The sequence below is a fragment of the Brachycentrus maculatus genome, unplaced genomic scaffold, assembly GCF_059751285.1.
Source record: "Brachycentrus maculatus isolate JH-2025_06_01 unplaced genomic scaffold, ASM5975128v1 h1tg000071l, whole genome shotgun sequence".
NCBI classification, from domain to species: domain Eukaryota; kingdom Metazoa; phylum Arthropoda; class Insecta; order Trichoptera; family Brachycentridae; genus Brachycentrus; species Brachycentrus maculatus.
The window spans coordinates 777501-792084 of NW_028280825.1; the positions used below are offsets into that span (position 1 = coordinate 777501).

General features: G+C 30.3%; 1 non-coding gene across 1 annotated transcript; it reads left to right on the forward strand.

Moving 5' to 3' along the window:
- The first annotated feature begins 14240 nt into the window (after nucleotides 1-14240).
- TRNAH-GUG (transfer RNA histidin (anticodon GUG)) lies at nucleotides 14241-14312 on the forward strand. Its single transcript has one exon. It is a non-coding gene; the product is annotated as a tRNA-His (tRNA).
- Nucleotides 14313-14584: the final 272 nt, after the last annotated feature.

Consider the following 14584-nt stretch of genomic DNA (forward strand, 5'->3'; position numbering starts at 1 on the left):
ATATGCTGGAAGTTTCGATGCGGAAGGTGGGATCATTGATGTAGTTGGTTCAGGTAGCATTTGTGTCTCGTCAACGTTCATTTCGACATTTGCATCGTGAGCAATGCTCTTACCCGGTTCTATCGGTATCGTTTTCCTGCGTTTTAAGACTGAATTCTTTGGGTTGAATCTGTTTTCTTCCAAAAACTGTTGAAAACTCTGGCGCACGTCATCGTCATACGCTTTTAATGGCAACCGATTAAGCAACTGGCTAGTTTTAGCAACAGTCAAGGTTTTATATCTTTGCAAAAATGATCTTATCCATTCAGAGCCTGGTACGTTGTTCTTTAATATTCGTACTCTTCTGCCAAATCTATCCAAATAGGCTATTAGAATGTAGCGAATGTTAAAAACACTCACTGGGAAACCGTACTCACTCATGTCTACTATGCAATTTACGAAGGATTGCTCTTCGCCCTTGTCACATATTGGAGGTTTTCCCACAGGTTTTGTGTGCTGTCCTTTGAGCTTATAGTTAATCGTCCTTCTGGGGATTTTCTTCAGCCTTTCTTTGACTGATTGTACCATTTTGAATGGCCTCCAAACACTGCTCCACTCTCTTCGGTGTAAAATCGCAGTATCGTCTGGCATAAGGCCGCTGTTTGTGTGTTCTTGACATTTTTGAAAAAAATATACCATCAGGAATTAAGTAAGTACACAAAACCTATAGATATTTAGCAAACATGTCAAGTTGTATTAGCCGTTTTAAGACTTTTCATCAAATGAATTAACTATGGCCTTTTGTGGATACTTTGCACTTGGTGCAATGTTACCCCAAATGTGGTCAATACAAGTCAGTTCTTAAAAAAATATTATTTTTACAAAAACTTGACAATGTAACTAAAAAATACAGCATTTGAGAAAAGCAGGGCCTATCTACCTACGATTTAGAGACCACTCGCTTGTTGTAACTAGTTTCAGTATACTGATTCCACTGGATTTTTTCGGACACAATTTTCAGACAGAAAACTTTCTTTACGTTCGGACAGGAAAAACGCATTGAAGCAATAGCGACCGACTGTTACTTCTTTAAACTAAAAAGTAGATTGAAGTGCCATCTATCAGAAACAATAGAAATTAGAATGAAAAATGACATGTATCAGAGATGACCAGCTCTACAATTTCTTTACAGAAGGTGGTGCAAAGTATCACCCATGGTGCAAAGTATACCCACTTTACGGTACCTACACATTTTATTCAAGACTGATTAGTGCTCACAAACGTACATTTAAATAAAATAAGTATAAAGTTTGGATTCTATATAGGTAATAGAGAGCTTACGATCTGTCTTCGGCTGGTTTAATGATCACTTTACTTTACACACGTACGTCGAAAACTCCTAAGTAAAGAAACACAGATTTGTGAACAAATGTTTGGACACACTCAATAATTTGCAACACTTTGAGTGTATCCAAATACTTGTTCATAAAATCAGGATTATTGAATCACTATAACTTCACTAGAGACATCTATTGGTGAGATGAAAAAAAGTTATCACTTAAACCAGCCTATGACGGTCGCCAGCCCCGTAAATGCCCAGACTTCCATATTCTTCTTCATCTTTGATGAGATGTCAAAAATAACACTGAATAATGTTAGGATTTTTTTTCACATATATTCATTATCCCTTATTCTTTCATTTATTGCAAACTTAAATAGTTTTATTATTATATTCGCCTTGAGGTAGATGCTATTTAGAAAACAGTTGAAATTATAATTAGGTTTTAATAAAATACGAATAAAATGGGACATTAAGCAAATTGATTTTCTTTTCATTCGATTTTATTTGATTCTGTAAGTTGAAAAAAATCAAATCTAGTTAGCTGTAAATCCTTTTGTAATATTTCTCTTCACTTTGCAACATTGGCACTTCCAATTTTGTTCAACAAAACCAATAAATCCGGTCCTTCGGGGTTTATGTGAAATAATGAAGTTTATAATAGAGCGTCGTGACTGTGACTTTATGAATAAATTACTGCTTTATTGGATTATAGTGGGCTTAAAGTTACATATTTTCAAGTAAATCTAGCCGGAGATTATAAATAATAAACAACTCAAAAGTCTTACGACTCGAAGGGACGTAAACTCCAAGTAATTTTACACAAAGTGTGGGAGTGAAAATGTTGACGAGAAAAACAAGAAAAGTTATTAGATTAAGAAAAAGAAAAACAGCTTACAAATAATTTGGATATCCTATATTTTTCGAGTGAAAATGTCGACGAGAAAAACAAAAAAACGTTATTAAATTAAGAAAAAGAAAAAAAGGCTTACAAATAATTTGGATATTCTATATTTTTCACAAGCTTTAATTTAAGATTTAAATTTAAAAATAAAACGTTGTTCAAGACTACTATTGAGTTTTATTGTCTCATCAACTGGTGAATAGTTTGTATGTAATTCTCGAAATTAGCCGTGTTCACATTAGCAATCTAAAAATTAGGTTCTTAAAATTTTAAATATGTGTGTAATGAAAAATTTATAATTTAGATAACAGATATTAATGTTTTAATGAATATTATTAAAATTTTAATATTACACAATTATTTCTGAGAAAGAAAAGAGAAAGCATAAAATGTATGATGAGGTATCTGAATGTTTGAAAGGAGTCTGAAAGAATTCAAAAATAAATGATTTGTTTACTGTAAGATGTAAATATATATATATATATATATATATATATATATATATATATATATATATATATATATATATATATATATATATATATATATATATATATATATATATATATATATATATATATATATATATATAAATATATGTATATATAAATATATATATATATATATATATATATATATATATATATATATATATATATATATATATATATATATATATATATATATATATATATATATATATATATATATATATATTTTTATATAAACATATATTTATATATATATATATATATATATATATATATATATATATATATATATAAATATATGTATATATAAATATATATATATATATATATATATATATATATATATATATATATATATATATATATATATATATATATATATATATATATATATATATATATATATATATATATATATATATATATAAACCGGGTAATTTTTTTATGACAAAAAAAAAACAAATATTTTTCAATTCGTTTTAAAACGCGATAATTTTTGTTGGGTCATGGTCTAATATAAATATTTTAATAACTAATTGGGTTTTCCAATAAAATATACATTTTTAATGATTTGCAAATATTGAAATGATCGTTTTCTTAATATTAGTAATTACTACGAGTGTATACAAAGCCTTATATTAGGATCATGGAAAGAAAATCTTAATTAAAAACTTTCCTTTGGGGAAATCTAATTCGCTAATTACTTAACTCTTTTCAATGCGGGAAAAATTCTCGTGATTTTCTAGATAAGAGTCGGGTAATTATTTCAAATATCCATGGAAAGTTGGAAGTTATGGGGGTCGTAATTTTAGGGGAGAAATCTGTTGTAAGACCATAAGAGTCTCCTCTAATATATATTTTAATCAGAAAGTTTCAGCGATCTTGAAAACAATGGAGATTTCGGGTTAGGCCATGTTCACACGAATAATGTACTGAAGATTATTATTACGGTTTTAATCCGACGACGCCAATGCACCAAATATTTAATAAAATCAAATACTGGGTGCAAATACTTTTTTTCTGTGCTTTCTTATTAAAAAATAATAACATTATTTAAAATCATCTCGCATAATGAACGTGCAGTGGGACACAATGTGAACGCACCCTTACTGAAATGAGGCGCTCACTGATGAAGTGCTTCGGAGTTGTCTGTTTACTCGGAACTTTAAAATTCATTTGCAAGGTAAACAGCTGACACAATCCATTAATTTCTTGTTTATTTTGATGTTCTGGTGTGTCTGACTACTGCTCTAAAACTATCTGTCTCAAGATTTTCCAACTAACTATATTTTCATTCCACTTTTACCTTTATAGATTGTAAAGTTAATAATTTAATTAACATTTTACATCTCAACAAAGATGATGAAGAATATGGAAGTCGGGGTATTTACATAGCTTATGACCTGTCAAAGGCTAGTTAAGTGATCACTTTACACTCGTGCAACATTCACCATTCTACCCATGATACTCAAATTTTTGGAAATCCTAGATATATTGATCAATCTTATGACACAGAATATATGACTCCACAACAGCCATCTATGTTGGATTGAGAAAAACTTTTATTTAGCAGAGACCTTAAGGAGTGGACAAATACAATATTTGGACTCACTTATGTAGTGAATAATTTAATTGACTTATCTAATATATTTCGAAATGACAAAAAAAATATTTTTTCAAAATTTTTATAGGTGTCAGGAAGCACTTTTTATACGAAAGGAATAAGGAGAATTCATAATTTAATACACTGTGCAACGTTTATGCGTTTTGCCTTTGATAGAATATCCATATTGCATTACCTATATTTCAACATTTTGAGTGTGTCCAAATACTTGTTAACAAATCTGGATTATCTTCAATTATAGGAGTTATTTTTCATATTATTTTTTGACATCTCATCAAAGATGAAGAAGAATATGGAAGTCTGGGCATTTACGGGGCTGATTACTGTCATAGGCTGGTTTAAGTGATCACTTAACATACGTGTAACATTCACCAATTCTACCCATAAATGACAACCACACTACTCAAATTCTTGGAAGTTCTATATATATGAACCAATTTTGAAACGTTGTTCTTGAATCAATAGATTTTTTTTCTTTCTTTTCATCTCACCAATAGATGTCTCTAGTGAAGATTATCTTGATAGTTAACATGTGAAGGGAAGGTGATCAGGCCTCCGCTTCAGGTACCAGTCCAGGGTAATATTATTTAAATATAAGAGTGAAAAAATCACTAATATTTATTTGATCCTTCCCCTCGGAATCGAATGGACCTTCAGTACGGTAGATGAGCGTGCTGACTATTTAGCTACGGAGACGGACACGTTCAAAGGTAGGTTTCAACATTTTATTTGTTTTTATTTTTTTTTAAGATAAATATTTGTATTTTTATTATTTTCACAAATATTTCAATTTCATACTATTTCTATGAACCTAAGCGGCTCATTATTAGAAATAGGTATTAAATTGCTGTAGAGGCATTCGAACCGAGAAACTCTGAATTAAGAGTCCGCGACACTAACCACGGGAGCACAAACCGACACATTTAACATATAAATTCGTGTATTGTACTAAAAAATAGCCTATTATATTTATTTCTTGAACATGAAAAAGGTTGGTTCATAAATAATCAAAATTTGCTAAAAAATGTTTCATTTTTACTGCAGTAATAAAGTATAAATGAACTCTAGCCATCTCAAATATACCGACATTGAGAAGATAAGGTTAAATTTATGATTTCATTAGTCTAATGGTAATATGACGTAACCTCCCTACTTCGGGGAAAATTAACTTCATGTACAGGGTGTTTATTTTATTAGTAAAGTAATACCTTCGTAAACAGGTATTATTGATTGAAATTAAATTCATTTGTTGAAACTCTATTCTAAATTATTTTTTTTAATTAAATTATTATTTACATAACATATATTTTATAAGTTAAGTAATACTTTTATAAACATGTATAATTGATTGAAATTAAATTTTTACTGTAATTTTTATAGATTTTTTGTAATATTAGTAAATAACCACTCATTGAGATTTTTTTGTATTTTTATTAGTATACAACCACTCACTGAGATTCACACTCTGTTAAATGTACTTTGACTAACATCTCTAGTGCATGTCAGACCTTGGCACTTAGTGCATGTTTGCTCTGCAACCCTTAGTGCATGTTGGTCCTCGGGTCGACCAAAATCACATTTGATCAACAATTTGTGTAATTGTAAGTGTGTGAATAGTACTATGGTGGTGACGTGTAGTATTGTTTGCACGCTGTTGTAGTGAAAAAAAATATTTGTAATGTAATTTGCACTTCAATAAATAGGTTATTGCTTGAAATAAAATTTAGTTTTTTTACATTTAATTAATTATTACGTATTGAAATATCGAAAACTTATATTGATACAAAGAATTTTTAATCGATCGAATCTTTTGATAAAGTATATAAGTATGGTAAAAATGTAGTCTCAAATGTAACCGCTGCGTATTTGGATAAATAAAAATAAAATGAATTATAAAATTTATTGAAGAAACAAACTAGGCACACTTCCAAATCTCTGAACTAAGAATTAGCTTGCGCAAGAAATCCACTAACATTACATATAAACAGGTTTTAAAAAATATTGCAATATGCATGTTTATAATGGGCAGAATGGTAAACGTTATACAGGTCTATAAAATGATCGCTTAAGCCAGCCAATGCCAGGTCGTAAGCTCTGGAATACCCAGACTTCTTGCATAAAAAAAAACAAGGACAGGTATTTGATCTCAAGTTGAGACAACTGTAATATGAAACCCTTTTACATTTTTTTCTTTGAATACTTATTCCATGTTTATAGACACAAGCATTTTATAAAATAATTCAAACAATTCATCATCCGTTTTTGAAGTTCTTGTAATTAAATTGTAAATACAATAATAATAATAAAACCCTTATCCGCACCCCAATGGTGCATAGGGCACTGCGTCATATAAACGCAGTGTTATCTTGATCTTTAACACACGAAAGAAAGGTGATCAGCCCTCCGCTTCAGGTACCAGTCCAGGGTAATATTGAATAAATACAACAGTGAAAAAAATCAATTATATTTTTATTTTACCCCCCTTGGGAATCGAACCCGGGACCTACAGAACGGTAGCAGAGCGTGCTGACCATTTCACTACGGAGGCGGACAAAATACAATAAATACCTTTTATAATTTTAATTTTCTAAATAAAAAATACAATACCTTTATAATTTTCTAGCAATATTTTGTACGATAAATACTCAATTTTATTCTGTTTATATTGTGAAAAAAAATACAATTTACTATCTGTTACCCTCAGGGGTCCGATTATTTACCATCAAAAAATTATTAACATATCACATTATATTGAGTATCCAGATGCCCATAAATTATTTGTACTACCTCATACGAAATTCTAGATTTTTTCCAATATCTCTTACTTAGCTGAGCTAGCTATAAAATTGAGATATTGGTATGTCTTGTCTTATTTATATATTTTTCCCCAATATAACATGAAGCTTATAAACACACGCTAGCAGGGGTAACATAAAAAAATCTTTAGCAGAGAAAAACAAAGCTGCGTTGCGTATTCACTAAATAATTTTACTGTCGCTCTGAAGAACAAAGGAATTTATATTTTTCTGTGATATACAGAATAATATATGGTTAAATATGGAATTTTAAGCTTTTAGAATCTATAAAAGTATTATATTGTACAAAACGTATCGTGCTAAGCAATATCATAAAAAACATGATCATTCAATGGTTTAGTAACTAACTATCAATGATAATTGTTTAATTTTATTTTTGATTGTGTCCAAATCTTACAAAGTCTCTACTAAATGAAAAAAAAACTGAATTAACTCAACTACAGATAGCGCTAAGAACTCACATGTGAGTGATGGAAATTGTCAATGGATACCTGTATTTATGTAACATCCGAAATTTGAGTAATGTGGTTGCCAACCATGTGTAGAATGGTGACTGTTACACGTGTATAAAGATCCATTTCACTTAGACTAGCATATGAAAAGTATTAAGCTCTTTATATATCCAGACTTCCATATTCCTCTTTATTTATGTTGTGATGTCAATATAAAGTGAATACATTTTTAAATTGTTACAGAATTTAACGAAAAATTTTGAATAATGATTTTAGAATATGTAGATAAAATCTTCTTTAAGCTGCTATATTAGAGCATTGAAACCAGTCAATGACAGGTTATAAGCCCTATAAATATCAATCATTTCATTTTCTTCTTCATCTATGAAATATTTTTTTTCTTAACAAAAATAGCCCTAAATATTATTTGATTAATGTATCGTAGTCGTACAGGAGAAAGTGACCAACTAACAAAATGTAAAATGTTCAGGAAGGCCATTTAAAAATAAAATAAACATCAACGCAGTTAGTAATTTTTAACAAGTCAATGTATTATACTTTTAAGTTTAAAATCTTTCAGGATTTTTTTCAGGGCAATATTAAGCTATTGTAGTAAGATACCAAACAGTCAATGATCACGCTTTTGTTAAAAATACACTTGGTTACTTTCTCCTGTATGACTATGGTATATATGTTTGTGTATATGTTTGTGTATACTCAAATAAACATATATATAATGTATAAAAAAACCTTTTCAAGTCTAATTCTGAGAGTACTCAGCATAGCTTATAAAATTTACATAAATTTGATTTTTAAATTAAGTGACATCATAATATCTTGATAGACACACCAGTATTTTATTTATGATGTAAATTAATTAAGAAGAAAAAACATCAAAAAAGTATGTGTCATAGTATTTCCCCCCACGTGACCATAGTTGTTTCATTGCATTTTTTTTAAAGAATATATAATATATGGAAAAAATATTTTTATATTTTTAACGCCCACCTTCGAATAACCCTTTTTTTCAAAGCGATATAATTGTTTCGAAGAAAAACTAATTTTATCAGTGCATAAAATGCGTTTTAAGAAAAAAAAATTGCGTAAAATGTTACCTGGATTTAGAGAAAATCAAATTGTGACTTAACGAATGCTGGGCTAAGTAACTAATCTTGAAACCAGTGTTCCTTTTTGATATATATATGGCCGAAATTAATTTACATCGTTTTGCCTTGTGCGTCTAGCGTGACCTTGTAAGCTCTTCATGACCTCATCCAATCAAAACTAAAAAAAACGTAGAAACGTTAAAAATATATTTTACGTGTCAATTATGTGTCAATTATGTGTCAATTCCTGCGGGAATATCCTTTTTTAAATTTCGATAACGACACAGAGTGAAATGTTCGTTTTTGACATTGATTGTATAGATTCGAATGGTGTTATAAGGAAAGAATACAAGACTGAGATAAGCATTATCGATCAAATAAAAAAGGTGGGTTTAGATGGTTTGGGCATGTAGAACGAATGACTGAAGAAAGAACAGTAAAACAATTAATGAGGTAAATGTAGGATTTAGGAACAGGGGAAGACCGAGGAAAAATTTGGCATGATAAAGTATTTGAAAGCAATGTGGTAAGGTCCAGGATTCGGAATAATTGGCGGGTATGTATGAGGTGATGCATGCATGAGAAGAAAACCACCCGTATTTATTTTCACCCCCCTGGGAATCGAACCCGAGACCTCCAGCACAGTAGCCAGATTTACAGACTTTAGCAAATGTTAATCTCCGATCCTTTGTACATGTTGGTCCTCAGGTCGACCAAAAACGCATGAGATTAATATTTTGTGTAGTTTTTATTTTGTGTTTAGTGCTATCTATGGTTGTGGCGTGTACTATTGGTGTAGTAATTGTCCTGACGAAGGGACGAGTATGTCTCGAAACTGGCAGACTAAAACCTCGATGATCGGTTATATATAAGTACTGACATTATGTAAAATATGATATTTGTGGCTTTATGATTTTAATCTAAATTTAAAAAAAGTTTATACCACCCTCTATATTATAATCCTCATATTAAAACCCAATCCCTTCATTGTATCTTTCATTACCTATTTCGTGAGCAGCTTACATTACAAGTGCTATCGATCTTTGTATTGTTATCATTAAATATTTAACTGTGGGAAACATTTTAAGTGGAATATTAATGAACAAATTATAAAAAAATTAAGCATAAGGCTGAGATCTCGAACCTCCGAATTCAGAACGCCATCAGCCGCTCTAGGGGCTTTTTTGAGCGGGGAATGACCCCGTTAAAAAAAGTCATAAAGTTAATATAAACAAACACTTGATTATTAACCCTATGGATGATATTTCAAAACATATTATACATGCTTCAACTTGAGACGAAGCATCTATCGCGAAGATGGATCTCTAAAAAGAAGATTAATTTAATGATGAGTATTATTTTATCTAATATAGGTGAATTTTTCACTCTAATATTCAATTTCACTCTATATATTACCCTGGAGCTGAAACGGAGGACTGATCACATTTTCTTCGTGTGTTAACGATCGAGATAACACTGCGTTTATATGTTGCAGCGCCCTATACACCATCGGGTGCGGATAAGGGTTTGAAGAAGAAGATGTTTTTAAAATCTCCATTTTAGATACTGCTTTGAAGGGTTCTACCCATTTTAGTCGAAATATACTCCACTGTGTTTCTTTTATTTGTAATGAAAAAATAACAGCAACTGCGTTATTTTAGTGTTTGGTAACTTCTCGCATTGCAGTATATACTTCAAGGTCCTACTTTGAACCTTGGCAACGAAGAGCGTACTGTGCTCGTAGGGGTCGGTAAAGGCCGCGTGGAAAAATCGATATAAAAATGTTAATGGCTCTGACAGCTAGGGTCATGAAAACAGACATAACCCAATGTTGCGTCTTTCACTCCCTTATCGATTCTTGCCCTCTTTATTATCTACTAGCCGTCAAGCAAAAGTCAGAGACCTGGTAAGCTTACTACGAGCTTTGAGATTTGAACAGCTTTTTGTGCTAGTAGGAATATATTATATATCTGTTTCAGAAGAGCCATTTCAATAGCTGGCAATGAAAAATAAAAATGAAAATCCCTAAATTATGCATGTATCACTTTCATTTTCGATGCAACATTTTTAAAAAAATATCTTTCTTCAAATCCTTATCCACACCCCAATGGTGCATAGAGCACCGCATTGTATAAAATCATTGTTATCTTGATCGTTAACATATGAAGGAAAGGTGATCAGCCCTGCGCTTCAGGTATCGGTCCAGGGTAATATTGAATAAATATTAGAGTTTATAAATAAAAACCTATTGTTAATAATATCATCATTTAAAAAATATTACTATTTTTACTTCTAAGGATATTTTTTTTAAATATTGTAACATATTTTATAAATTTAAACATCATGATGAATTTTATATGTTTAAACATTTTGTATATTTACCAACCATGTATTTAAATGTGTATTATTTTGTAACAATATTTTTAAATATTATTATTTTAGCTTATAATTTGACCAGTTAATTCATTTACAACATTTTGAGTGTGTCCAAATACTTGTTCGCAAATCTGAATTATCTCCAATTATATATATCGACCCCGGGGGGTTGACGACGGGCTGTTGTAAATGCCCAGACTTCCATATTCTTCTAGTCAAAACAAAATATGAAAAATAACTCCTATAATTGGAGATAATCCAGATTTGTGAACAAGTATTTGGACAGAAAATGTTGTAAATCTAGTGTCCGATAGATTAAATATGTACCAATAAATTGTTAAAGACTATTTCCGTTAAAAATTGTTTATTTGTGAATTATTTTCAAAAGCCTGTTTAATTCTTTCTTTATCCCGTTAATAAACGCAGGAAATTGTATTATTTTTACTTAATTGATAAATAATTACAAATCTCATTAAATTTGGCACAATTGCCGTAGAATAATCTTTTCAGTTAATGAATGAAAATCACCGAATATTAATCAAAATAAAATGATTAATTAAGTGTGTCCGACGAGCATGAACAGCCAGTCCTTTTGAAATACCGCTGGCTAATTACTATTGTATTCTATGTCCTTTATTTCGACTGCTTTTTCAAAAATTTTCAATGTATATTCGTGACATAAAGGATGGTAATGTTTTTTTTTAAAACTTAATAAAATAAAGCAACGCTATTTTTAACCACTTTTTTATTGGTAGATTATTACTCACACCGGTTTCGACAAGAACCTTGTCATCGTCAGGGTTAAACGAGTACACGTTTAACCCTAATGATGACAAGGTTCTTGTCGAAACCGGTTGGAAAAAAAAGGTACCAAAAAAAGTGGTTATAAAAAAAGTTGTTTCAAAAAGTTATAAAATGTGCCACAAAGTATTTGCAAAAAACAATCAAGAAAACGGATTTTGTATGAGAGGTGTCGAAAGACCTCAAAATATATGGTCCGACGTCGCTGTAGAGGGTAGAAACTGGCTGCAAGCAGCAACCGGCTGGAGGAAATGGAAAGAAGGGGAAGAGGTCTGAGGGAAAGAGGGCTCATGAAGAAGAAGAATAATAATAAAGCTAACACTTAAAACCAGCCTATGACAGGCCCTGTGAATACCCAGACTTATCACCATATTTTTGACTATATTATTTACATCAATGTTAAGATATCAATATAAACATGTATATATTCAAATTATAAAAGTAATTGCGTAGGCTTTATTTTTATAAGATTTTTTTTGACATACAATAACTTTTCATAAAATTTCGCACCGTGAACGTTTTCATAAAATGGATGTACAACAAAATGATACTCAGCCTTAAATTTTCAGCCTAAAGTTCCTAAGTAGGTCGTCACTTGGTTAAAACTATGCTCTTTTGTCACATACGGATGATGAAATAAGGGCGATGGGCTCGAGAAACTTGCCACAAAGGATACAGTCAGGGTCTCTATCAAAACTTATCCGTATCCAGACTATATGTATCCATATAAAGTCGATTACGCTCTATTGGGACATATCAGGATCAGGGAGTTTGGCTAAATTAAGTGGCAGCCCTAGCTGACCGAAAGGAACTTAAAATCATCCAATGAATATTTTCATTATATGTATAAATTGAAAAAAATAATCGAAATAATATTTTTAACACATTAACAGTATATACATTAACAACATTTTGAGTGTGTCCAAATACTTGTTCACAAATCTGGATTATCTTTATAATTATAAGAGTTATTTTTCAGAGACATCTCAACGCAGACAAAGAAGAATATGGAAGTTTGGGCATTTACGGGGCTTACGACCGTCATAGGATGGTTTAAGTGATCACTTTACACACGTGTAACATTCACAAATTCGTCCCATGATTGACAACCACACTACTCAAATTCTTTAAAATTCTATATTTATGATTTAATTTCGAAACATTGAGCTTGAATCACTAGAATTTCACTAGAGACATCTATTGGTGAGATGAAAGCTTTTTTCATCAGACTTCCATATATATTCTTCTCAAAAAAATAACTCCTGTAATTGGAGATAATCCAGATTTGTGAACAAGTATTTGGACACACTCAAAATGTTGTAAATGAACAATCTTAACTTGAAAGTGGTTCAATCAGGAGGAGGAAAAATTGGCGGGTAATAATGACGAGATGTATGAATACGGAAGATGTGAAGATTGTTTGCAAAAAGTGGTGGAGAGTGGTGTGGCGTTTTATTCTCTCTTGCTACCCCTGCGGGAAAGTGGCGTGATAGTTAGTTATATAATTACCAGAAAATACTAAACCAAACTTTGTGTTAAAGATATTGAACTTCACTTGATTGCCTATTTTCGCATTACACATTAGAGTCCAAATTGACTCTGAAATCTGGCTACGGTTAATGAAAAACTGTTTTTCATCCCCCTACTTAGGCTTCCACATAATTTTTTTTTTTTTTCAAAATATATTACATACATAAGTCATATGTACATATAATATTCCCGATTAGTAATTTCTATTTCTCATTTTGGGACATGGGATTAAGGTTAACAAGACGGGAACACAAATAATAAAGTTACAAAAAAGATTTTTTTTAAATAACCAAAACTAATACATGGCAAAAAAACATAAAAACAATAAAAAAGTATTAATATTAAATATTATATAAATATTAAGTATAATAAATAGGCATAAGAAGCATATGTAAAAGAAATAAATAAGAAAAACATAAGGTTAGAAGCATATTTAAAATAAACAAATGAAAAAATATAAAAAATGAGAAAATATAATAAAACATAAGGTAAAAACAAAATAAGAAAAATATGACTAATCACTACATATAATATATCTTTCCATAAAGTATTTTTTCAGATCATTTATTTCGGATTCCCGAATGGGTTCTATTTTAAACCATATGTACCCACTTGTGAGTGGATATACTCTTACTGTTAAAAGTTACTATAATTTCATGTAATTCATGATTAATAATTGTAAGCAATTTGTTTGCCTCTCAATTAAAAAACTGGTTTATATGCCGTTTAGGTATATACCGAATGTTTACGCTCTGGAGGTCATTCCGTAATTATTGTCGCATTTATTAGGTTAATTTGACGGTTTGGACACAGTCGCCGATAGCCGTGATCGTCTAGTGGTTAGGACCCTACGTTGTGGCCGTAGTAACCCAGGTTCGACTCCTGGTCACGACAGTGTTGAGAGCACTGTCATGGCGGCGACTTTTTTTTATCATATTTTTTTAATATATTTTTTACTCGTCGGTTTTTGCGATCATTTTAAATCGGTTGATAAAATGCTTTTATCATCGAAATACTAATTATTTAGTTATAATAAAATTAGTAAAAATTCAATTTAAAATTTTTAATTTAATTTAATATTAGTAAAAATCAGCCATTTTAGACTGTTATATGACACATGAAGAAAGTAATAGTAAATATTTGTAAAATAAAACTAGAACTTAGTT